Genomic DNA, 22,567 nt, shown 5'->3' with positions numbered 1-22,567 from the left:
TTCTTAAATACCAAGTCTCTTGCTGTTCCTTGACTAGTTGGCCACCCCTGCTTTGCATCGCTCCAGGTATGTAGAAAAAAAATCTGTTATGCACCTTTGCATTGCGCTAAAATGTCAAAATTTGGACCTGAATCCAACAATAACATTACTTGACACTCACATACATTGGTTTTCAGTTAAAAATGTTGGTTAGGGGTTTAGTTACTGCTTGAAAAAATGAAAAGAATTGTTATTGTGATGGAGGCAGATGAAGTGTTTATGACCCATCAATGATGACAAAAGGACACATCCTCTGTCGGGGTCTGCTTTAAAGGAAATGGTACTCTTTAAAACGTTAAACTAATGAGGGAGAATTTGACAAATCAACCAAAAACTTGCTCTTTTAAATCTGTATCTGTCAAGTCCTGACCATTCCCTGACCGGGAATTGAACCCCGGCCGCGAGGGCGCCAAATCCTAGCCATTAGACCATCAGAGAGTTACATCTATCAAATTTAATTCAACATATTGTTGGTTATATTGTTTTAGGCAAGAAATGGCGCATGGCTAGAGATTTAGAAGGCAGTGGTGCAAAATGCAAAACTGCCTGTTTTGATTTAATTACATGGTAATAATACAAAAACAGAGGTGTAGTGATTACTTGGAAATGCTTCCGGTAGTTTCTGAAATAAAAACATGAATCAGTGGTGGAAAATGCAAAACTGCCTGTTTCAATTTTATTACATGGTAATATTAGAATAACAGAGGTGCAGAGATTAGAGATGCAGAGATTACCTGGAAATACTTACCATGAAATATGTCTTGTCCTTCACGTACGTAACGCTGTGCAATCTGACCAGCAGCTAAACACCTTCCACCATCAAGCACTGGCGACCGGGATCCTTGTAACACGTTTATTTGAGTAACAAAGGGTGAAACTGGGAGAAAACACAATGACCAGTTACTTAGATAGTAATGAGTCACAGATATTAAACAAAGATAATTGTAAAAACAATATAACTACACAACAGGCTAGCAAAAATGTAAGATGAAATAAAGAAACAAGTAATGTATTGTTATACAGTGTACGTAGTATAACCTATGTTGGGTATCTAAATAAACTAAGATATACTTACATGTGGCATTACCCAAGATAAAATTGGCAAACTAGCTTACTGAAGTATACCGTCAGATAGGGCTGAACAATATTGTGTTTTAGCATTGACATCGCGATGTGCGCATGCGTGAAAGTCACATTGCAGGACGTTACGATGTTCAATTCAATTCAATTTTATTTATAGTATCAATTCATAACAAGAGTTATCTCAAGACACTTTACAGATAGACCACACTCCAGAATTTACAAGGACCCAACAGTTCTAATAGTTTCCTCCAGAGCAAGCAACAGTCCGACAGTGGCGAGGAAAAACTTCCTTTTAGGCAGAAACCTCGGTCAGACCCAGGCTCTTGGTAGGCGGTGTCTGACGGGCCGGTTGGGGTTAGAATGAAGAGTGGCAATAAAAATAGAAAAAATTAGTAGTTTGTAGAAGTTCTTTGTAGTAGTTCATGGCATAGCAGGATGCTGTGCGGCATTACAAGGCACAGCAGGACGTAGCAGGACGTAGCAGGGCACCGCAGTGTAGCAGTTGAACATGGCATCACAGAACGTGTAGCGGGACCATGGCGACAGCTGCTACCCTGATTTCGGAGCCTCTCTGATCCAAGGGAACATGCTGGTGAAAATGATGTTGACGTTAATACTTTTTTGCTGCTTGATAGAAAAGTAACCTTTCACCGTTTCTCCTTTACATGATTATTACCATCCGACCGTTCCCCTTTAAGACAGGTAGCCATGTGGGCAACGTGTGGATGTGACGTTAGTCCGACGGGGTTTGGTATGGGAAGTGAGGCTCTCCGTGTGTAGGAAAGTAGCCTACCGTTGGCAACAGCTGCCTCTGACACAGTGATGTCATAGTATTTGATGGGTAGTGAGTGACGCTACAGTAGTTGGGGTTTTATGTTCTCCTCAAATACAAACTAAACCCCCTGATTAATGCAACATAATCACAACGTCTCCCGACCATTTCCCACCGCAGAAAGCTGCTATCAGCCAAGCTAAAGCTAATATAGTTAGCTTAAAGAAACAAGCAGAAAGGCGCTACCAGCCAGGCTAAAGCTAATATAGTTAGCTTAAAGAAACAAGCAGAAAGGCGCTACCAGCCAGGCTAAAGCTAAAATAGTTAGCTTAAAGAAACATGCAGAAAGCTGCTACCAGCCAGGCTAAAGCTAATATAGTTAGCTTAAAGAAACAAGCAGAAAGCTGCTACCAGCCAGGCTAAAGCTAATACAACTAGCCCAAAGAAACAAGAGGCATGCAGGTCTGGTCAGTTTATCAAACTGACGAGCTGGCCTCGCTAGTCGACCACAACCTGAAATTTAGAGGAAGCAACATGCAGTCACTGTCATTCACGTTAACCTGGATTGATTATTATATGAATACAATGGTGTCATGCTAGTCATGCTAGTATTTCTACCTAATTTCCCTCTCCAAAATCACTTCAGAAGAGTAATGTTAGTCACAGCGCTTACTTGCTTTGGTGTTTGTAAAGCAATAAAGTTCAACAAAGAATATGAAGGTAAATATGGTGCAAATGTGAGAGCGCGTAGATGTGATGTGAGCACTTAGAGAATATGATTTGAGAGCTTGTAGAAAAAAATTCTGTACTTGTACTTTATTTCATTTTTTTTCTTCACTTCAGTCACTTTTCCACAGCGGCAAGTCTGCGCTCTCAACTTTTGCAACACTTCTTGCGATACATTTGGTGCAAAACTAAGTTGAATCTCCGCTGCCGACCTCAACGGGATCTGATCTCCAGCGAGACATGGAAAGCTCCAGACCCGATAGCAGCGGCACAACCCCCCATGAGCCCACCTCCAGTGTTGGGGGAATAGCAAGCTAGCATTAGCAAACTAACCAACCAGCCCGCTTAAAAAAAATGTAATTTAAAAGGCACGCATTATACCCATTGATGTCCGTTCGTGGCTGCAAGACCTGGAGCTCACCGCCAGTGTTTCAGTTTGACTGTTTAAAGTGTTAGGATAATTAAAATGTATTTATTTATAAGCGGGGTTAGTTTGCTAACGCTAGCTTGCTAATCCACCAACACTAGTGGTGAGCGGGTCTGAAGCTATCCATGTCCGTCTGCAGCTGCAGGACCGGGAGCTCACCGCCAGTGTTTCAGTTTGACTGTTAAAAAGTGTTGAGATAATTAAAAAGTATTTGTTTGGAAGCAGGCTGGCTGCTAGTTAGCTAACGCTAGCTTCCATGCTACATAAATAAGCCTGACAGAGTTGTCCCTCACAGAAAAAAACACAGCTAAAATTAAAAAACACTACATAAACTTTGCTACAGTGTGTTCATTTAAATATAGGTACACCTACATGTAGGGTGACGAGATTGCAATATAAGCCTGTATATTAATATTAGGACTATCCATATGTCAAGGGTGTATATTAGGCGGTGCAGTACAGCCCGATCCAGCAGAGGAGAGTTCTAGCCCAACCAGGCTCCTCTCTTTACATTGTAAGCCTCACTGGGTGTCCAAACTAAAATGATAAGAGGCAACTTGGTAGACTCCTTACTGATGTTTATATCTGTGCTCACAATGCCCTTTTTTTTAAAAAACACCAGCCAATCACAAGTGTTACATGTGAATAATCAATGTGTGAGTAATCAGGGAGCTCAAATAAAAGATAGTTGCAAGGTCTACCAAATGTTTAACTTTACAACCCGTAAGCTGTTGGAACCTTGGTTGCCACAGGTTCCCAAATCTCCCCACAAAATGTCAATCACATATTCTCCAGCCCCTGTTTGTTATCAGCAGAGCAGAGTGGCGGAGCGGAAGCGTGCTGGGCCCATAACCCAGAGGTCGATGGATCAAAACCATCCTCTGCTATTTCCTGTGCACAGCAGTATATTTACTGTCTGTTGACGTTTAACAAAGCCTCTGATGTTGCAAGTGTCTGAAGTGAAACGTCTCTCCACCTGCTGAAGAGTAAACTTATTCCTGCTATAACACCCATAAAAACTGCAGTGTAATACAGTAAATATACTACACTACAGGTAATAAATACTGTAAATGGAAACTGTGAAATATGTACGTTCAAAGTGCTTGTTGTGCTGTCTACCAGCCAGATTACCACAGGAGGTAATATCTTCTGCAGCTCTTTTAAAGACTCTACCATAATACCTGCTGGAGATGCCAGGTCCTCATACATGGAAAGCATGTGCTCTAACACTGAGCTACATCCCCTGAAGATTTTGAAATTCTTTTGACTTTTTTCTGAGACAGACTTAGATTTATCTTTATTAATGCTTTCAGGATGACTCTTGCAAGGAAATTGAAATATGTTGTGTATGGCTTTAAAACCTGTAAATGTGACTGCGGTGGCTGGAAATCAAACATTGGCAAAATGCTTGCAATGCTATGGTATAAATTATAGTCAAAAAGTAACAAACCTGTTGCCTTTCTGCTGGACAATACAACGTTCACTGCAAATCTTGTAACACAGATTGATAAGAAATACATTGGTGGAGACTGGTTGCTTCCAGTACCAATGAGATAAGACAATATTGTTTATGAAAGCACATCTGGGGTTTGGTATACTCTGATGTGTCATTGGTTTGGTACCACTCTTAAAAAACACTGCTCGTTGTCGGCAGGATTTCTAGTCCATCGCCTTAACCACTCGGCCACAACAACATGATAAGCCGTGCTATGACTGTTTGCAGAAATGTTCATGTAGCACCTCAACACACCATATAATGCCTAAGCTGCACTTGCAAAATAGCAGGGTGTTCAAATACTTATTTTCCTCACTGTAAGATTCCTAGACATTGTGTATGGTAGCCTTTACAATGTTGTTTATTTCTTTTATTACCACACACACATTCATAGCAGAGCTGCCCCCCCATGTTTATACTGATGATTGATTGTAATAAAGCAGTAACAGAGAGTTGTCTCCGTCTGTGTTTTACCTGGGCCGAAGTTGGAAACCAGAATTAGCTTTAAATCCAGTTCTAATCTAGTCCTCACTAAATTTCAAATAATTTCCCTGGAGTTACCATTACAAAATTTAATCTAATTAAATTGGAACATACACAGACTTCTCACAAAATCACACTTGAATTCATATCTTGCTACTCGGTCAGAATCTTATTAACCTGGAGTCCCAGTCTCTGTCAATATAAATAGGCTATATGTTTATATATGTTTTAGGCCTATTGGCAGACAGCCATTTAAAATGTAGACAATGGCATATAAAGAATAAAGAATAAAGAGTCTTTTCTCCATGTCCACTGTAGTTTCTCAGTGTGCTCTCTAGTAACATCTGTCTGGCCCAGGTAGCTTTGTCATTCATAAGGCTACTTTTACTTTTATATTTTAATTAAATTGCTAAGCCTGTACTTTGGTACTTTTACTTGAGTAAAGAAGTTAAATCAGTACTTCTACTTTTACCAGAGTATTTGTTAACACAATTATCTCTTCTTCTACTTGAGCACGGGCAGTGAGTACTTTTGCCATCTCTGACGGCCTCTGTATTGTTCTGTTTAGAGTATGTATATATGTTGTGTGTATGGACTAGTCCATTTTAGTTAACAAACCCTTGCAACACTTTTAAAGGTTCCATGGTGTAATGGTTAGCACTCTGGACTCTGAATCCAGCGATCTGAGTTCAAATCTCAGTGGAACCTGGTTTTTAAGCCACAGCACAGGTAAAAAAGATCAACCTTTCAACTTTCCACATCTAGTTTACAGTAAGCTTACAGGTTTAACTGTGTAATATGCACACTGGCAGTGAGAACCACTGTAGAAATTATTATCTTGGTCAATGTTGTTTTCAATGTCTTGTGGTTTAAGTTCTGTGTATTTGAAAGTTTCCAAGTTCAGTTGATCATATGTAACAGATAAGTTTCTGTCCAAGTTTGCCATGATCATTGTGTTTGATACGTCCAATTCAGTTTGTATGCAGTTACCTTATGTAGGCCTATGTTGCTCTTGATTCATTCCTTCTTCAAACTTATCCAGCTCGGTGATGTCCCTGATGAGAATCACTTTTGCTGCCTCAGGCGTAGAGCCATGAAGTTTGATGTATATTTTACAATTTCTTGCCCATGTTGCCTGGATCTTGTTTTGTTTTCTGAGTATGAGTGCTTTCTTGGCAATATCAGCATTTTTCTTGGTGAGGTGTTTGTTGATGTAAACTTGGATGCCTTTTAATTTCCTTCCTTGTCTGAGGAGTGCTGACTTTTTCTTTCAGTTGGTGAACCGGATTATTACCAATGGAGTGGCCGTTTGTTTTTGCTCGGCAGAGTATGACAATCCTCAATGTCCCTGCTATCAACATAAATGCCTTTGCTGTCCAAAAAGCAAATCACCTGTTGTTCCAGCGTCTCCTTCTCCTCCTCGAGAGCTTCCCTCAGCCTAGCAGTGGTGTATCCAGCGTCTGCGGCCACTCTGGCATGGTTCCGTTGTTTGGTTCTCAGGCCGCTGATAATCACATTGCATTGCTCGAGGTCAGCAACTCAAGTTTCAGAAAAGCAATCTTCTCCACGTATTGCCCGTTTAGCGTTTGTATTTTACTCATCAGATCCATGATTTTTCTTCTGTTGCACTGCACTGCAACAGAAGAAATCTCCGCCGACAAGAAGTCCAGAGATTTCTTTATCTCCTCAACCTCATCGGGTAGGATTGCATTTTTCTTAGGTGGCATATCTCCTCCTAGCCGCTGCTGGCCTGGTGGTAGCTGGCTGCACTAGAGCACCTGAGATGTCAGGGTTTGCAATCTCCACCTCTGAAAAATGCCTCTTCTTAGCCGGATTATGTCTGTCCATGTCGTAAATAGTAGCGGCGATGCCTCAAAACCGAGAATATAATGGGGTGTGATAATTTTAATTATGATTGTTTCCAGCTGCTGCATTTATCAATGTACGATCATTCTTACGCTCTGATTGGTGTGATACAACGTTTCATGAATCTCACGTGAAGCCAGTCGTACGTTAGGTTAATAAATGAGGGCCATTAGCTCTAAGGATGTGCTTCAATACATAACTGAAGTGGACACACTAATGAGTAGCACTATGGATCAATTTGTTTACCTTGTCAAGCTAAAGCCTTTTCTAAGCTAAAAGAAAACAAGGCACTCTTCTGCAAAAGCACAGCTGGGAGTGCTTGAGAGCACTTTTGAGGTGCAGTGTGATTTTCGGCTGAGATGCTTCGGGTGCGTTTAGGTGTGAGCCCAAATAGTTGTTGAACGACAAAGACAAGACAGCGGTCAGGCGGTGGAACCAGGGTATTGATGTCCCGTCCATGCAACCGATGGATATGATTAAAACCTGTATACAGCCCAACCACTTACCAATCACATCACTGGAAAGACAGCATTACTACAGGGTCCTGACAGGGTAGTGGATGTCAATTTTTTAAAATGGACAGAAAACTGCCAGAACGTGATTTGCTACTTTTCATGTCCATACAGGTATGTCAAATGGACAACTCATCTAGCAGAGTTTGCAACTCTACACCTGAACAGGGACTTGAACCCTGGACCCTCAGATTAAAAGTCTGATGCTCTACCGACTGAGCTACCCAGGCTTCTAAAACAGAGAACTGTGGGAAAAACAATCTCCTGAACTACAAATTAAAGTGCAAGTAAATGAAGACCAAAAAGCTGTTGCAATGATCACGGTCTTCTGGACAGAAGGAGGGTAGACCATAATTTGCACATTGCCTGAGAACACCAAATGTTATTGCACAAACTGGTTGAAAATTGGCTAAATTGACCAAAACGGTTAAAAAGCTCAAAGTCCCAACTCATCATGGCCACTTGCAGATTGTGAACATCCTGCAAACTTGAGCTGTGGTTTTCTTTTTCGCTCAAAACGTTGACAGCCTAATGCAATTTTATGGCTATAGACAAATAAGCTTTACTGCTAGTGGGTACAATAAACAACTCTCCCTCTGGTTCCGCTTCTATACTCTTAGTGTCCTCATTCGGAAGCACTATACGTAGTTTGATCAAAAGCCCTTGTGACAGGAAAAATCCACCAGATGACTTGCCATCCAAGCAGGGAGATGAGTACAGAGATTTGGGTGCTAGCAAGATGGATGTAGGTTGCCTATTGTACATTTAGACTTACCAGCAACATTGTTATGATGCAAACCTGCTTGAAAAACAGCCACAATTCTTTTTAAAGACTTATGGAGGGACCACAAACAATATGGCAGTATCTGAAGTGTTCCACAATAAAGCTGTCGCCCTACCAAGGACTTTAGCTGTGGTATTCTTTTTCACTCAAAACATTGATAACCTAATTCAAACAACACAGCTTCAGACAAGTAAACTTTATTGCTGGTGGGTGCAAAAAAACAACTCTCCCTCTTGTTCCGCTTCTATACTCTTAGTGTTACGGTTAGTAAGACCCAGAACCATAGAGATACAAAAGGCACGTTTAATGAGTGCGGAGGGGTTCAAACACTGGTGTAGACAGGTGGCTGGTCGAAGTGAGGGAGGAAGGCAGCTCCGAGGGACAACGGATGGATCTAAGGAGAGGCAGAGTTAGTACTAGAATACAACAACAAACAACAACACAGGCGCAAATGACTAGGAGCCCAGTTACCACAATAGTGCATGTAATGATCTGGCGTTGAAGAGGCGGTCAGCCCGGGTTTATGTATTGCAGTGGGTGATGAGTGATGAGGAACAGCTGAGTGGATGACGGAACGTAGATGGAAAGCCACGCCTCTAGATCGCCTGGAACGCCCTCACGGCAAGAAAGACAAGACACACAGAAGAAAGGGAAGACACGACACAGGTTGGGGAATGCACCAGACCACAACACTTAGCCCGCGTGACAAGAAAAATGCACCAGATGACCTTCTATCCAAGCAGGGAGATGAGTACAGAGATTTGGGTGCTAGCAAGATGGACGTAGGTTGCCTATTGTACATTTAGACTTACCAGCAACATTGTTATGATGCAAACCTGCTTGAAAAACAGCCACAATTCTTTTTAAAGACTTATGGATGGAACACAAACGATATGTCAGTATCTGAAGTGTTCAAGAACATCAACTCTACACCTGAACAGGGACTTGAACCCTGGACCCTCAGATTAAAAGTCTGATGCTCTACCGACTGAGCTACCCTGGCTTCTAAAACTATTGTCTGTGGAAAAAATAATCTCCTGAACTACAGATTGAAGTTTAAGTAAATGAAGACCATTAAGCTGTTGCCATGATCACGGTCTTCTGGACAGCAGGAGGGTAGACCATAATTTGCACAATTCCTGAGAACACCAAATGTTATTGCACAAACTGGTTGAAAATTGGCTAAATTGACCAAAACGGTTAAAAAGCTCAAAGTCCCAACTCATCATGGCCACTAGTAGACTGTGAACATCCTGCAAACCTGCATGACAGATAACAATAGCGAGCACTTCATACATATCACACAATCAAGCTGTTGCCTTACCAGGGACTTGAGCTGTGGTATTCTTTTTCGCTGAAAACGTTGATAACCTATTGCAATTTGTGGACAAATAAACTTTATTGCTGGTGAGTACAATAAAACAACTCTCCCTCTTGATCCGCTTCCTCTTGACGGGAAAAATCCACCAGATGACTTGCCATCCAAGTAGGGAGATCAGCACAGAGATTTGGGTGCTAACAAGATGGATGTAGGTTGGCCATTGTTCATTTAGAGATAGCACCCGCATTGTTATGATGCAAACCTGCATAAAAAACAGCCACATTTCTTTTTAAAGACTTGTACATGTTACTTACATGAGACAACAGTGTCTGAAAGTGTTCAGAATTGCCAAAGTGTACAACTCATCCAGCTCATCCAGAACTCTGCCAATTTTGCTCAATTCGGCCTTAATTGTTTCTGGACATCTGTTCTTTTTAAACAGTTAAAAAGCAGGCCGGTTAGCTCAGATTGTTTGAGTGTGGTGCTAAAAATGCTAAGCACCGGCAGACACTTTAGGGGTACTAAAATCGCCAAACCCTACGCCCAAAATAATCTGTATCCACCTTTTGTTTGCACAAATCGGCCATTAACGCAAAAACAAGTCTCAATCTCTATAGCTCTGCTTTCCATGTCTTTTGTAGCAAGGCCAAAAACATACAGTTGTAAGGTTGTCTGATCAGTAAGTGCAATATGAGTCACAGGTAACTGATGTGCCTAGCATTCAATCTATTTCCTTCAACAAAAGCTAACTGGCCACCTAATTAGTCTGCCTTTTTTAAAAATGTTACCTCGCTCCTGAATTTCAGATAAACCATGGCAGTTCAGATTTGGAAATATTACCTTTTCTTGCAACCATGTGGCCTAATGGACAAGGCGTCTGACTTCGGATCAGAAGATTGAGGGTTCAAGTCCCTTCGTGGTTAGAAACTCCTGTCTACCTCCAGAAACAGAATGGGAGCATGTAGCATCTTGGTTTGGACTTTATAGCTATGCTTTCCGTGTCTTTTTTGCAAGGCCGAAAACATATGCAGTCCCTACAAACCATTCACAACCAGGTAACCCATCCAGAACTGGCCCAATTTTGCATGATTTCGCCTGGTTTGTTTCCGGAAATCTTTCTTTTTCAAACACTTAAAAAGCAGGCTGGTTAGCTCAGATGGTTTGAGTGTGGTGCTAATAATGCTAAGCACCTGCAGACACTTTAGGGGTAATAAAATCACCAAACCCTACACTTAAGATCATCTGTTTCCACCTTTTGTTTGCACAAATAGGCCATTTACGCAAGTGAAGAAGTTCTTGTATCTCAAAGGCATATGAGGTTGCATACAGATGGAGAGAAGGAGGAGGAGAGAGGTACCTAGTGCATCATGGGAAGTCACCCGGCAGTCTAGGCCTATAGCAGCACAACTAAGGGATGGTTCAGGACTCACCCAAGCCAGCCCTACCTATAGGATTTATCAAAGAGGAAAGTCTTAAGCCTACTCTTACATGTGGAGATGGTGTCTGCCTCCTGAACCCAAACTGGAACCTGGTTCCACAGGAGAGGAACGCTCTGGCTCCCATTCTACTTTTTGAAAACCTGTTCTTGACTTGCCTTTTCCCACATCCTCTGAATGCTTAGCTAACTAAATGACTTACGTTGGCCAATAATTGTTGCTTTTTCATCTTCGTTGTGATTGTTGTGTGCCTTCAATATCATATCATATCAATATTATGTGGATATTATGAAAGAAACTATCTAGCAAACACTTGCAACACTTCTAAAGGTTCCATGGTGTAATGGTTAGCACTTTGGACTCTGAATCCAGCGATCTGAGTGCAAATCTCGGTGGAATGTGTTTTAAGCCACAGTATAGGTGAAAAAAATCAACCTTTCAACTTTCCACATTTAGTTTAAAGTGAGCTTACAGGTTTAATGTCCTTGGCCATTTAGACTGTAAACAGTATGTTGGTGGGGGCATGTTGAGGAGTCACCTGGTTGTTAATGTAACTTGAAGGAGTTCCAAATTTGACAGTATTGACTGGAAGTGATAGGCTTTGAGTTACTTGGGGGATACACACTTTGCATTCAGTCTCACAATCACCATAAAAATTAGGTATCACTGAAATTTGAACTTGTGTTGCTGCAGTCAGAGTATACAGTGCTCATCCTGAATGGGCCAGTATAGTTCATCAGAACTGCTTGTTGAATGGTCTATTAGCTTTGGAACCCCCCTTTCCCCACAGCTTTCAATTGTCTTTTTCACCTGTGCTGTGGCTTAAAAAGAGGTTTAACTAAGAATTGAAGTTAGATCGCTGGATTCAGAGCCCAGAGTGCTATACATTACACCATGGAACCTTTAAAAGTGTTGCTAGTGTTTGCTTGGCAGTTTCCTTCATAATATCCACATGTGTGATATTGAAGGCACACAAAATTCACAACAGATCAGAGGGCATTCAGGGGATGTAGCTCTGTGGTAGAGCGCATGCTTCGCATGTATGAGGCCCTGGGTTCAAACCGCGGCATCTCCAACAGGTGTTGTTTTCCTGACTGTAGAAGAGCTCTTATCCTGGAAATTAAATAATGCAGCAGGAATTAAAAGACAATAAAACAGGTGTTTAACTTAACAAGTCTCTACCAATTCTGCACTTTACCCATGTCCTGCTTTACTCAACAATTGAGAAGGATTTGAGCATTTTTGTATAGCACAGTGTTTTAGGTTGTAGTGATCTCCTTGTGTTTATGGTAATTAATGCAAAAATCAGTCTCAATGACCAGATGTGTTGCAAGATTTGCAGTCAACATTGAACTGTCCAGTGATGGTGGTATAGTGGTGAGCATAGCTACCTTCCAAGCAAATGACCGGTGTTGGATTCCCAGCCATTGCAGTAGCTTTCTTTGAGTGATGTTACTTTTTAACTTTGAATTATACAATACCAGTGCAAGCATTTTGCCATGGTTTGATTTGACCACCAGGTTTTGAAGCAATATACAACATTAACATTACATATTCCACCCAGGTTTCTTCTCTTATTCAGTGATCTCACAAAAAAGTCAAAAACATCTGAAAATCTTCAGGGGCTGTAGCTCAGTGATAGAGCACATTTTGAGTCTCAATGCCCAGATGTGTTACAAGATTTTCAGTGAACGCTGCGTTGTCAAGCGATGGTGGTATGGTGGAGAGCATAGCTACCTTCCAAGCAGTTGACCTGGGTTTTATTCCCAGCCATCGCAGTAGTTTTTATTGTGTGGTTACTTGCTTTATTTGTCAAGATTAGCCCAAAAGGTTACTCGCCCAACCAGATTTGATGAAATATTAGATATTTGTTATGGCACAAATAAGGGAGCATTGTTCATTCATCCAAGGGTCCCTGGAACCCGAAGGACAACGTCATGGGTCCCCTGGACCCGAAGGACAATGCCACGGGTCCTTGGGACCCGCAAGGCCAATGGGTCACAATGGGAACCCGAAGGACAACGTCATGGGTCCATGACGTTGTCCTTCGGGTTCCAGGGGACCCTTGTTCATTACATTTTACTTCATAATTGCAACCGCATGTGTTGTATTCATTGTTGCAAAATGTTCTGTATATAGTTTGTTTGTTACCATGACAACACCTTTGATCTGAAGCTTGATTTTGTCATGTAAATAGTTTTCAAATCAGCAATAAATATAACAATTTTTGATCAATTTTTTTTTCATATCAATTGCATGCTTAAATAACATACTGGTTAAAGACCCGCACATTTCAAGAGAACCTGACCCACTTCCGGGTTAAATCTGACCACTTCCGGTTTAGGCCCCGCCCAGTCCGAGTACAGATCCGGATACAGATAATTCATGTGGTAAACAGATACAGATACAGATACAGATAATGCTGTACTCGCTCATCCCTAGTGATTATTCACATTTGACACTTGAGATTGGTTGGTGTTTTAAAAGAAGGGCATTGTGAGTACAGATATAAACATCAGTAAGGAGTCTACCAAGTTGCCTCTTATCATTTTAGTTTGGACACACAGTGAGGCTTACCGCGATGGTTTGGACTGGGACCACTAGGGTTTTCTGCTGCTCTCGAACAGATGGCTGTACTCACTCTGGTTTCTCTTTATAACGCACAAGTCTTTCCCCTTTTACTAAAGACTTCCTTGGAGGGGAACGCCGATGAGTTGAAACTATTTTTTGGTGGGATTTGCTTTTTGGCCGAGCCTTTTGTACTTGTGAAAAACAAATATGCTGTCCTTAACTAGACTCAGATTCTTAACAGCAGCTAAATAATAGAAGCAAGACCCTTGCCAATTTTCATGGGCCGTGGACAGCTACTGAGACGACAGGACTCCCCCTGACTGAAAAATGGCTAGAATCTCTTTTATGGGTGGGATACTTGTCAATTGATCTACGAGTTTATGTGAATGTTTTTTTCTCCCTCCAGGGGGACCCTGTATTGACTCCGTTCGATAGCTCAGTTGGTAGAGTGTAGGACTGTAGAGGCATAAGTTGTAGTCCTTCGGTTGCTGGTTCAAATCTGGCTCGAAGGAGCAATAGAAAAAACTGGGTAAAAATGTGAGGAACAAACGAGCAGGACAGGACTTGTTCGTTGGTCTAGGTTTATGATTCTCCCTTAGGGTGGTGCGATAGTTCCTGGATGAGACTACTTTGCATAGAGGTGGAGTTATGGATTGAATAATCTGGTTTATTTATTGAGTGTGATGGATGAGAAAGTGTCACCTATTTGGCAAATTCATCACAATATTACTATTACTTTTTACTGGCAAAATCAAGTCTGTGTTTTGGTAATAATATTCTGTATCAAATGTTTCCTGTTGGCAAATGATATCGGGAAACTGACTCAAGCTGCATTTCCTTTTTACGAATATGAATGTTAACCTTCAGTTCTGGAATGTTAAGTTGCAGTTCTGGAACAATAGGTTGAAGTTGTAGAATTTCAAGAGTTGCGGTCCTAAACTGTTAATTACAGTTCTAAAATGGTACATTGTAGTTCTAGAATGTTAAGCTGCAGTTCTAGAACAATAGGTTGAAGTTTTAGAATTTGAACATGCATTGTCACCAGACTTTAGTTTGATCTGAGGAACAGGAGTTCAGCACAGGCCATGATTGTAGAATGCAGGCACATTTTAGTCTGGTAAATTACAGGGATTTTTACACTGGGATGGAACTGCTATTCTTGCGATTGACAGACCCAATACAGCCATATTATACAGTGCAGAACTCAGGCATTCCTACTCTCTAAAACACCACAGCCCAACGTGGGGCTCGAACCCACGACCCTGAGATTAAGAGTCTCATGCTCTACCGACTGAGCTAGCCAGGCACTTCTTAACCCTTTTGTTGTCCTTTGGGTCCTGGGGACCCGTGCAGTTTTACCCATAGTGTTGTCCTTCGAGTCCCCGGGACCCGTGGCGTTGTACTTTGGGTTCCAGGGACCCAAAGGACCACGTCAAGGGTCCTTTGGGTCCCGGGGACCCTTGACATTGTCCTTCGGGTCCATAGGACCCGTGGCATTGGCCTTGCGGGTCCCAAGGACCTGTGGCATTGTCCTTCGGGTCCCGGGGACCCTTTACGTTGTCCTTCGGGTCCATAGGACCCTTGCCATTGTCCCTCGGGTCCATAGGACCCTTTACATTGTCCTTCGGGTCCATAGGACCCTTGACGTTGTCCTTTGGGTCCCGGGGACCCTTGACGTTGTCCTTCGGGTCCATAGGACCCGTGGCATTGGCCTTGCGGGTCCCAAGGACCCGTGGCATTGTCCTTCGGGTCCAGGGGACCCATGACGTTGTCCTTCGGGTTCCAGGGACCCTTGGCATTGGCCTTATGGGTCCTTGGGACCCGTGGCATTGTCCTTCGGGTCACGGGCACCCTTGACGTTGTCCTTTGGGTTCCAGGGACCCGTGGCATTGGCCTTATGGGTTCTTGGGACCCGTGGCATTGTCCTTCGGGTCCCTGGGACCCGTGGCATTGTCCTTCGGGTCCCGAGGACCCTTGACGTTGTCTTTCGGGTTCCAGGGACCCGTGGCATTGACCTTATGGGTCCTTGGGACCCGTGGCACTGTCCTTCGGGTCCCGGGGACCCTTGACGTTGTCCTTTGGGTCCTAGGGACCCGTGGCATTGTTCTTTCGGGTCACATGGACCCGTGGCGTTGTCCTTTTGGGTCACGGGGACACGTGTTGTTGTCCTTCGGGTCCCTAGGACCCGCGACTTTGTCCTTCGGGTCCCAGGGACTCGTGGAATTGTCCTTCAGGTCACAGGGACCCTTGGCATTGGTGGTACACTCAATCGGACGTATTAGTTCTGCTACCCTCCCATCGTCCTGCTTTTGAGTCCCCGGGATTCTGGCCAGTGGCTTGTAGTTGTAGTAAAAACAGGAAAGGCAAAGGCGAGTGGAAAGGGAGGTTAAAAAATAAAACTAAAGGCTTGACATCAGTCTACTCATTATTTTTATTACACACACACACACACAATATACACTTTAGACACATTTGTCTTCTTGTTGTCGTCATATTTTTTCACGTCATCTTGTTTTGGACCTGTGCACTTGTTGCACGTGGCTCGGCACAGCCGGGGAGCAGCTGCAGCATGGCCCGTCGTTTGACTCTGGAGTTGAAGCTGCATCGGATTCTCGTGAGCGGCGTTGCCGCTAGCAATGTCTCCGCTGAAGTCAAGGTACAAAAAGGAGAAAACCCACAAGAGGCCTGCAACAAACACGACGACGACAACCACCACCGTGACTGTGATGGCGGTGGGTGTGCGTCACAAGAGGACCAACACATACACGACCACAGCGGCAAAAAAGACTACTGCTGCTACGACGACGACAACAAAGATGATGACCAAGGCCAAATGGACGTTGAAGTTCAAGACAAAGAAGGAGAACAAGTGAATGAAGAAGAAGAAGTAGAGGAAGAAGAAGACAAAGACAAAAAAGTATAAGTAGGAGAAGACGACGAAGAAGAAGAAGAAGAAGAAGATGGTAGTGAAGACGAGGGGCAAGAGGAGGATGAGGAAACATTTGTGTCAAAAGATGGCAAAGTCAAATGGTCCTCGAAAACGTGTCATCCCAGTGTCCCTAGACCTCATTGCCATGCTACCGAAAAAGACAAACCCGACCAAGAAGAGGACACAACAGACGCTGCTGTTTGTGGCTGCCACAAATCTCGAGGGTCAAAGGAGAAAGTGGAAAGAGATGGATTGGTTGCGGTCCCGCAACGAGGCCTTGGAGAGCCTGTGGCACGAGAGCGGCAGGGCCATTTTCCGTGCCACGATGCCAATCAAGCAGTTCCACGCGTACTCTAGACTATTGCGATTCGATGACCGTGAGTCAAGAGCTGTCCGCCAAGCCTTGGACAAACTGGCGGCCGTACGAGAGGTGTGTGACGGTGGACGAGCAGCTGGTGCCCTTTAGAGGTGTTGTATTTGTTGCTTTGTTGTTGTTTTCGGGTTTTTTTTGTACCATTGCCGTACAATTGTCTTAGTGTGTGTGTGTGTGTGTGTGTGTGTGTGTGTTACATTTTTTCTTCCATCTCTTTCCATCATGTTCCATCTTCTTGTTTGGACACGCCACTTTCACACACCCGAGAGGAATCTGGTCGCCCGCGTGGTGCTGGACGTGACCTAGGGCCTGAGGGGCCTGCGTAACGTGACGTGCGACAACTTTTTCACCTCCTACGTGCTGGTCCAGCGGCTGCTGGTCCAGCGGCTGCTCGTTGAGCGGCGCCTCACCGCGGTGGGCACGATGGGCAAAAACAAGCCTGAGCTGCCGGGGGCGTTGCTCGCCACAAAGGGCCGTGCGGTCTTCTCGTCCAAGTTTGCCTTCACGCCCGTCCCCACTCTGGTGTCCTACGTGCCCAAGAGGCACAGGAACGTGGTGCTGCTGAGCACGCTGCACACGGGGGATGCGCGCGTTGGCGCCGGCAGGCAAGCCAAACCTGACATCATCCTCCACTACAACCACACCAAGGGAGGCGTGGACAACCTGGACAAGCTCGTGGACACATACAGCTGTCGCAGGAAGATGGTGCGCTGGACCCTCGCCGTGTTCCACAACATCCTCGACGTGTCCGCCTACAACGCCTTTGTGCTGTGGCGAGAGCTCAGGCCCGAGTGGATGCGCGGCAAGCTCAACAAGAGGAGGGTGTTCCTCGAGCAGTTGGGAAGGGCGTTTGTGAATCCGCTCATCGAGAGACGGCGGCGTCTGCCTCGCACGGAGGCGTCCACCGCACTTGTCAAAGCCGTCATCAAACCGAGGAGGTCCTGTGGTGGTGGCGGCTGTAGTGGCGGCAGCGGCGGCGGCACAGTCACAAGGGGCCTAGAGGAGGACGGGGATTCTGAACCGGACACACCGAGGGTGCAAAGCAAAAGGAAGCAGTGTCAGCTCTGTCCAGAGGGAAAGGACTGCAAATCACACATTGTGTGCGGTGGCTGCAAGAGATACATCTGCGGGAGCTTTACGCGGGCCTACTACTGTGCAGACTGTGTTTGTCCTTAGCCTCTTGGCCCGCGTGGACAAAGCCCCGAACAAACCTTGAACCTTTTGGATAAACACACACACACACACACACACCCCTGGGTCCCAGGTACCCGCATGGCGAGGCTTAGGCATCAAGGGTAGGAGAAAGATGACATCGAAGGATGAGGGCGCCACGGCATTGGTGGAACTTACGTATAATGGCATGATAAATAAGACAGGGGGTCTCCGAGACCCGAAGGATGAGGCCACGATGGCATTTGACATGGAATGAAAGCGGAGTCTGGGGAGCCCGAAGCGGAACAGCAGGCTGGTACAAAAGGTCCCAGAAGCTAAACATGTCCCTGTGACACAAAGGCCAATACAAGGGTTAAATGACACAACAATGTCCGAAAGTGTTCAGGCATGCCAAAGTGTACAACTCATCATGGCAGCAAGCAGAATGTGCAACTCTACGCCTGAACAGGGACTTGAACCCTGGACCCTCAGATTAAAAGTCTGATGCTCTACCGACTGAGCTACCCAGGCTTCTAAACTGAGTGTCTATGGAAAAAAAAATCTCCTGAACTACAGATTGAAGTGCAATTAAGTGAAGACCATTAAGCTGTTGCCATGATCACGGTCTTCTGGACAGCAGGAGGGTAGACCATAATTTACACAATGTCTGAGAACACCAATTGTTATTGCACAAACTGGTTGAAAATTGGCTAAATTGGCCAAAAAACGGTTAAAAAGCTCAAAGTCACAACTCATCAGGGCCACTAGCAGACTGTGAAAATCCAGCAAACCTGCATGACAGATGACAATAGCGAGAACTTCACATATATCTCACAGTCAAGCTGTTGCCTTACCAGGGACTTGAGCTGTGGTATTCTTTTTCGCTCAAAACGTTGATAACCTAATGCAATTTTATGACTACAGACAAATAAACTTTACTGCTAGTGGGTACAATAAAACAACTCTCCCTCTGGTTCCGCTTCTATTCTCTTAGTGTCCTCATGCGGAAGCACTATACGTAAATCAAGCAAAAGCCCTCGTGACAGGAAACATCCACCAGATGACTTGCCATCCAAACAGGGAGATGAGTACAGAGATTTGGGTGCTAGCAAGATGGATGTAGGTTGCCCATTGTTCATTTAGACGTACCACCAACATTGAAAACCGAGGTCTGTGGAAAAAACAATCTCCTGAACTACAAATTGAGGTGCAAGTAAATGAAGAAGATTAAGCTGTTGCCATGGAAGGACCAATCCACCAGATGACTTGCCATCAAAGCATAGAGATCAGTACTTTATACATATCCCACAATAAAGCTGTCGCCTTACCAAATACTTGAGTTGTGGTATTCGTTTTTACTCAAAACATTGATAATCTAATTCAAACAACACAGCTTCAGACAAGTAAAATTTACTACTGTTTGGGTGCAAAAAAATAACTCTACCTCTTGTTCCGTTTCTATACTCTTAGCCCTCGTGACAGGAAAAATGCACCAGATGACCTTCTATCCAAGCAGGGAGATGAGTACAGAGATTTGGGTGCTAGCAAGATGGATGTAGGTTGCCCATTGTTCATTTAGACTTACCAGCAACATTGTTATGATACAAACCTGCTTGAAAAGCAGCCACAATTCTTTTTAAAGACTTATGCATGGAACACAAATGATATGGCAGTGTCTGAAGTGTTCAGGCATGACAAATGTACAACTCATCTAGCAGAATGTGCAACTCTACACCTGAACAGGGACTTGAACCCTGGACCCTCAGATTAAAAGTCTGATGCTCTACCGACTGAGCTACCCAGGCTTCCAAAACAAAGGGTGGTGGAAAAAACAACCTCCGGAACTACAAATTAAAGTGCACTTAAATGAAGACCATTAAGCTGTTGCCATGATCACGGTCTCCTGGACAGCAGGAGGGTAGACCATGATTTACACATTGCCTGAGAACACCAATTGTTATTGCACAAACTGGTTGAAATTGGCTAAATTGACCAAAACGGTTAAAAAGCTCAAAGTCCCAACTCATCATGGCGACTAGCAGACTGTGAACATCCTGCAAACCTGCATGACAGATGACGATAGCGAGCACTTCATACATATCCCAGAATCAAGCTGTTGCCTTATCAGGGACTTGAGCTGTGGTATTCTTTTTCGCTGAAAACGTTGATAACCTAATGCAATTTGTGGACAAATTAACTTTATTGCTGGTGAGTACAATAAAACAACTCTCCCTCTTGATGGGAAAAATCCACCAGATGACTTGCCATCCAAGCAGGGAGATCAGCACAGAGATTTGGGTGCTAACAAGATGGATGTAGGTTGGCCATTGTTCATTTAGAGATAGCACCCGCATTGTTATGATGCAAACCTGCATAAAAAACAGTCACATTTCTTTTTAAAGACTTGTGCATGTTACTTAAATGATACAGTGTCTGAAAGTGTTAAGGATTGCCAAAGTGTACAATTTATCATGGCAGCAAGCAAAATGTGCAACTGTACGCCTGAACAGGGACTTGAACCCTGGACCCTCAGAATAAAAGTCTGATGCTTTACCGACTCAGCTACCCACACTTCTAAAAAAAGAGGGCTGTGGGATTAAGAAGTGCCGTTATTGCTTCCTAAACCCAACCGTCCCATTGTTGTCCCGCGTGTCATGGTTAAAACAAATATGCCCGTTTCGTGCAAGGGCTAATCCCAAATATTAGTAAAGGAAAGTTGCATTAGCCGGGAATCGGACCCGGGTCTCCCGCGTGGAATTCTACCACTGAACCACGAATGCTCGACGTGCTTTAAATTGCACCACTGGAAAAAATCAGTCTGCATGGCCACATTATGTTTTCACAAGTGTCAGCAAAAAGGTAATTTTATCCATTTTCCACCAAACACGGATCAGTGTCTTGGGCTGCCTAGTGCACCAACAACCAAAATGGAGCTAACATGCATGACTGAAATCTGAAGGTTAACATCACCAGAAATTAGCTGTTTGCCTTCACACAAACATGCCCTTTTTGTGCAAGGACTAATTCCGAATAGTAGTAAATCAAAGCTGTATTGGTCAGGAATCAGAGCAGGGTCTCCTGAATCTTAGCACTGAATCACCAATGCTTGATTGGGTCTAAATTGTACCACTGAAAACGATCAGTCAGCATGGCCACATTATGTTTTCACAAGTCTCAGCAAAAAGAAATAATTCCGAAAAGTAGAGATTTATCTACCAGCTGCTAATTATTTACCAAGGCTACATCGACACTACTACATCTGCCAAAGTAGTTTGGATATGAGGCTTAACCATAGCAAAATATATGCATTTTTTAGAAAGTAATAGTGGGGATCAGGTCTGCCTCCTGAACCCAAACTGGAACCTGGATCCACAGGAGAGGAGTTTAATAGCTCAACGTTCTGGCTCCCATTCTACTTTTGAAGACTTTAGGAACCACAAATAACCCTGCATTCTGGGAGCGCAGTTCTCTGGTGGAGTAATAAGGTACTCTGAGCTCTTTAAGATAAGATGGTGCCTGAACATGAAGAGCTTTGTAGGTGAGAAGAAGGATTTTAAATTCTATTCTGGATTTTACAGGAAGCCAGTGCAGAGAAGCTAAAACAGGAGAGATGTGATCTCTTTTCCTGGTTCCTGTCAGAACACGTGTTGCAGCATTCTGGATCAGCTGAAGAGTCTTTATGGACTTTTTCGAGCAGCCTGACAATAAAGAATTGCAGTAATCCAGCTTAAAGTAACAAATGCATGGACTAGTTTTTCTGCATCAATTTTAGACAGGATATTCCTGAATTCCTGAATGTGATGACTACTGCACTATGGAAACTTTGGTAGGCCTGGCCATGATTTCACGTTGGGAATATTTTTCCGTGTAGGTTATTTAGAGTTCAACTCAGCAGAGTTTAAATGTGCGAAGTCAACATGAATAAAGAAATGTTTTTCCACCCTGTTTCAAACAGGGGACCTTTCGCGTGTGAGGCGAACCACTACACTACAGTAACTGATGAAAAATGATTTTTTGGCATGTTCTTGGGGAAATGCACCATTCATATTTTATTGTAAACTTGTAAAATGCTGTTAGACATGTTCATTTTTGACACATAGAGATTTTAAACTGAATTCAGTCACAGATGCTTTGTCATGGATTTGAGTGACAGCAAATATATAGTAAACCTGAATATATTTACATGTATTCATTGTGTCATGAATGCTGGAATAGTGCCACCTGTGGATTGATGTGCCAAAAATAGAGGTTGGGCTTTCCTCGTTAGTATAATGGACAGTATCTCCGCCTGTCACGCTGAACATTGGGGTTTGATTCCCTGACGGGGAGATTTTTCTACCAGCTTAGGCCTCGAGGAAGTCCCAGCAAACACGTTGGACTACTCATGAAGGGAAAGCGGTCCTTGGCTCAGGCTGTGTTCAGCATGGGAGGAGAAATCCTGACCCTAAATGGGAATATTGTCGAGCAATGTGCACAACTCCTGGACATGAACAACACGTCTCAAGTTGCATCAGGAGGAGGGTGAGTGTCAAGTATGGGCAACTTAGACTTCCTTTTATGTAAACAGTTGAAGGCTCGCCAAAAGCCAGCCCACGCAC

At 43.7% G+C, this 22,567-nt stretch overlaps 7 non-coding genes across 7 annotated transcripts; 3 read left to right on the top strand and 4 right to left on the bottom strand.

Annotated features, from left to right (window-relative positions):
* The first annotated feature begins 5,661 nt into the window (after window positions 1-5,661).
* On the top strand, window positions 5,662-5,733 carry trnaq-cug (transfer RNA glutamine (anticodon CUG)). Its single transcript has one exon. It is a non-coding gene; the product is annotated as a tRNA-Gln (tRNA).
* Window positions 5,734-7,560: 1,827 nt separating this feature from the next.
* On the bottom strand, window positions 7,561-7,633 carry trnak-uuu (transfer RNA lysine (anticodon UUU)). Its single transcript has one exon. It is a non-coding gene; the product is annotated as a tRNA-Lys (tRNA).
* A 2,725-nt stretch (window positions 7,634-10,358) lies between these two features.
* On the top strand, window positions 10,359-10,431 carry trnar-ucg (transfer RNA arginine (anticodon UCG)). The gene has a single exon. It is a non-coding gene; the product is annotated as a tRNA-Arg (tRNA).
* A 3,150-nt stretch (window positions 10,432-13,581) lies between these two features.
* LOC116675726 (U5 spliceosomal RNA) lies at window positions 13,582-13,697 on the top strand. Its single transcript, XR_004328521.1, has one exon. It is a non-coding gene; the product is annotated as a U5 spliceosomal RNA (small nuclear RNA).
* Window positions 13,698-14,748: 1,051 nt separating this feature from the next.
* Window positions 14,749-14,821, bottom strand: trnak-cuu (transfer RNA lysine (anticodon CUU)). The gene has a single exon. It is a non-coding gene; the product is annotated as a tRNA-Lys (tRNA).
* Window positions 14,822-18,427: 3,606 nt separating this feature from the next.
* On the bottom strand, window positions 18,428-18,500 carry trnak-uuu (transfer RNA lysine (anticodon UUU)). The gene has a single exon. It is a non-coding gene; the product is annotated as a tRNA-Lys (tRNA).
* Window positions 18,501-19,701: 1,201 nt separating this feature from the next.
* trnak-uuu (transfer RNA lysine (anticodon UUU)) lies at window positions 19,702-19,774 on the bottom strand. The gene has a single exon. It is a non-coding gene; the product is annotated as a tRNA-Lys (tRNA).
* Window positions 19,775-22,567: the final 2,793 nt, after the last annotated feature.

Source organism: Etheostoma spectabile, unplaced genomic scaffold (genome assembly GCF_008692095.1).
Source record: "Etheostoma spectabile isolate EspeVRDwgs_2016 unplaced genomic scaffold, UIUC_Espe_1.0 scaffold00002194, whole genome shotgun sequence".
Classification (NCBI taxonomy): Eukaryota; Metazoa; Chordata; class Actinopteri; order Perciformes; family Percidae; genus Etheostoma; species Etheostoma spectabile.
This window is presented reverse-complemented; position numbering and strand designations above follow the sequence as displayed.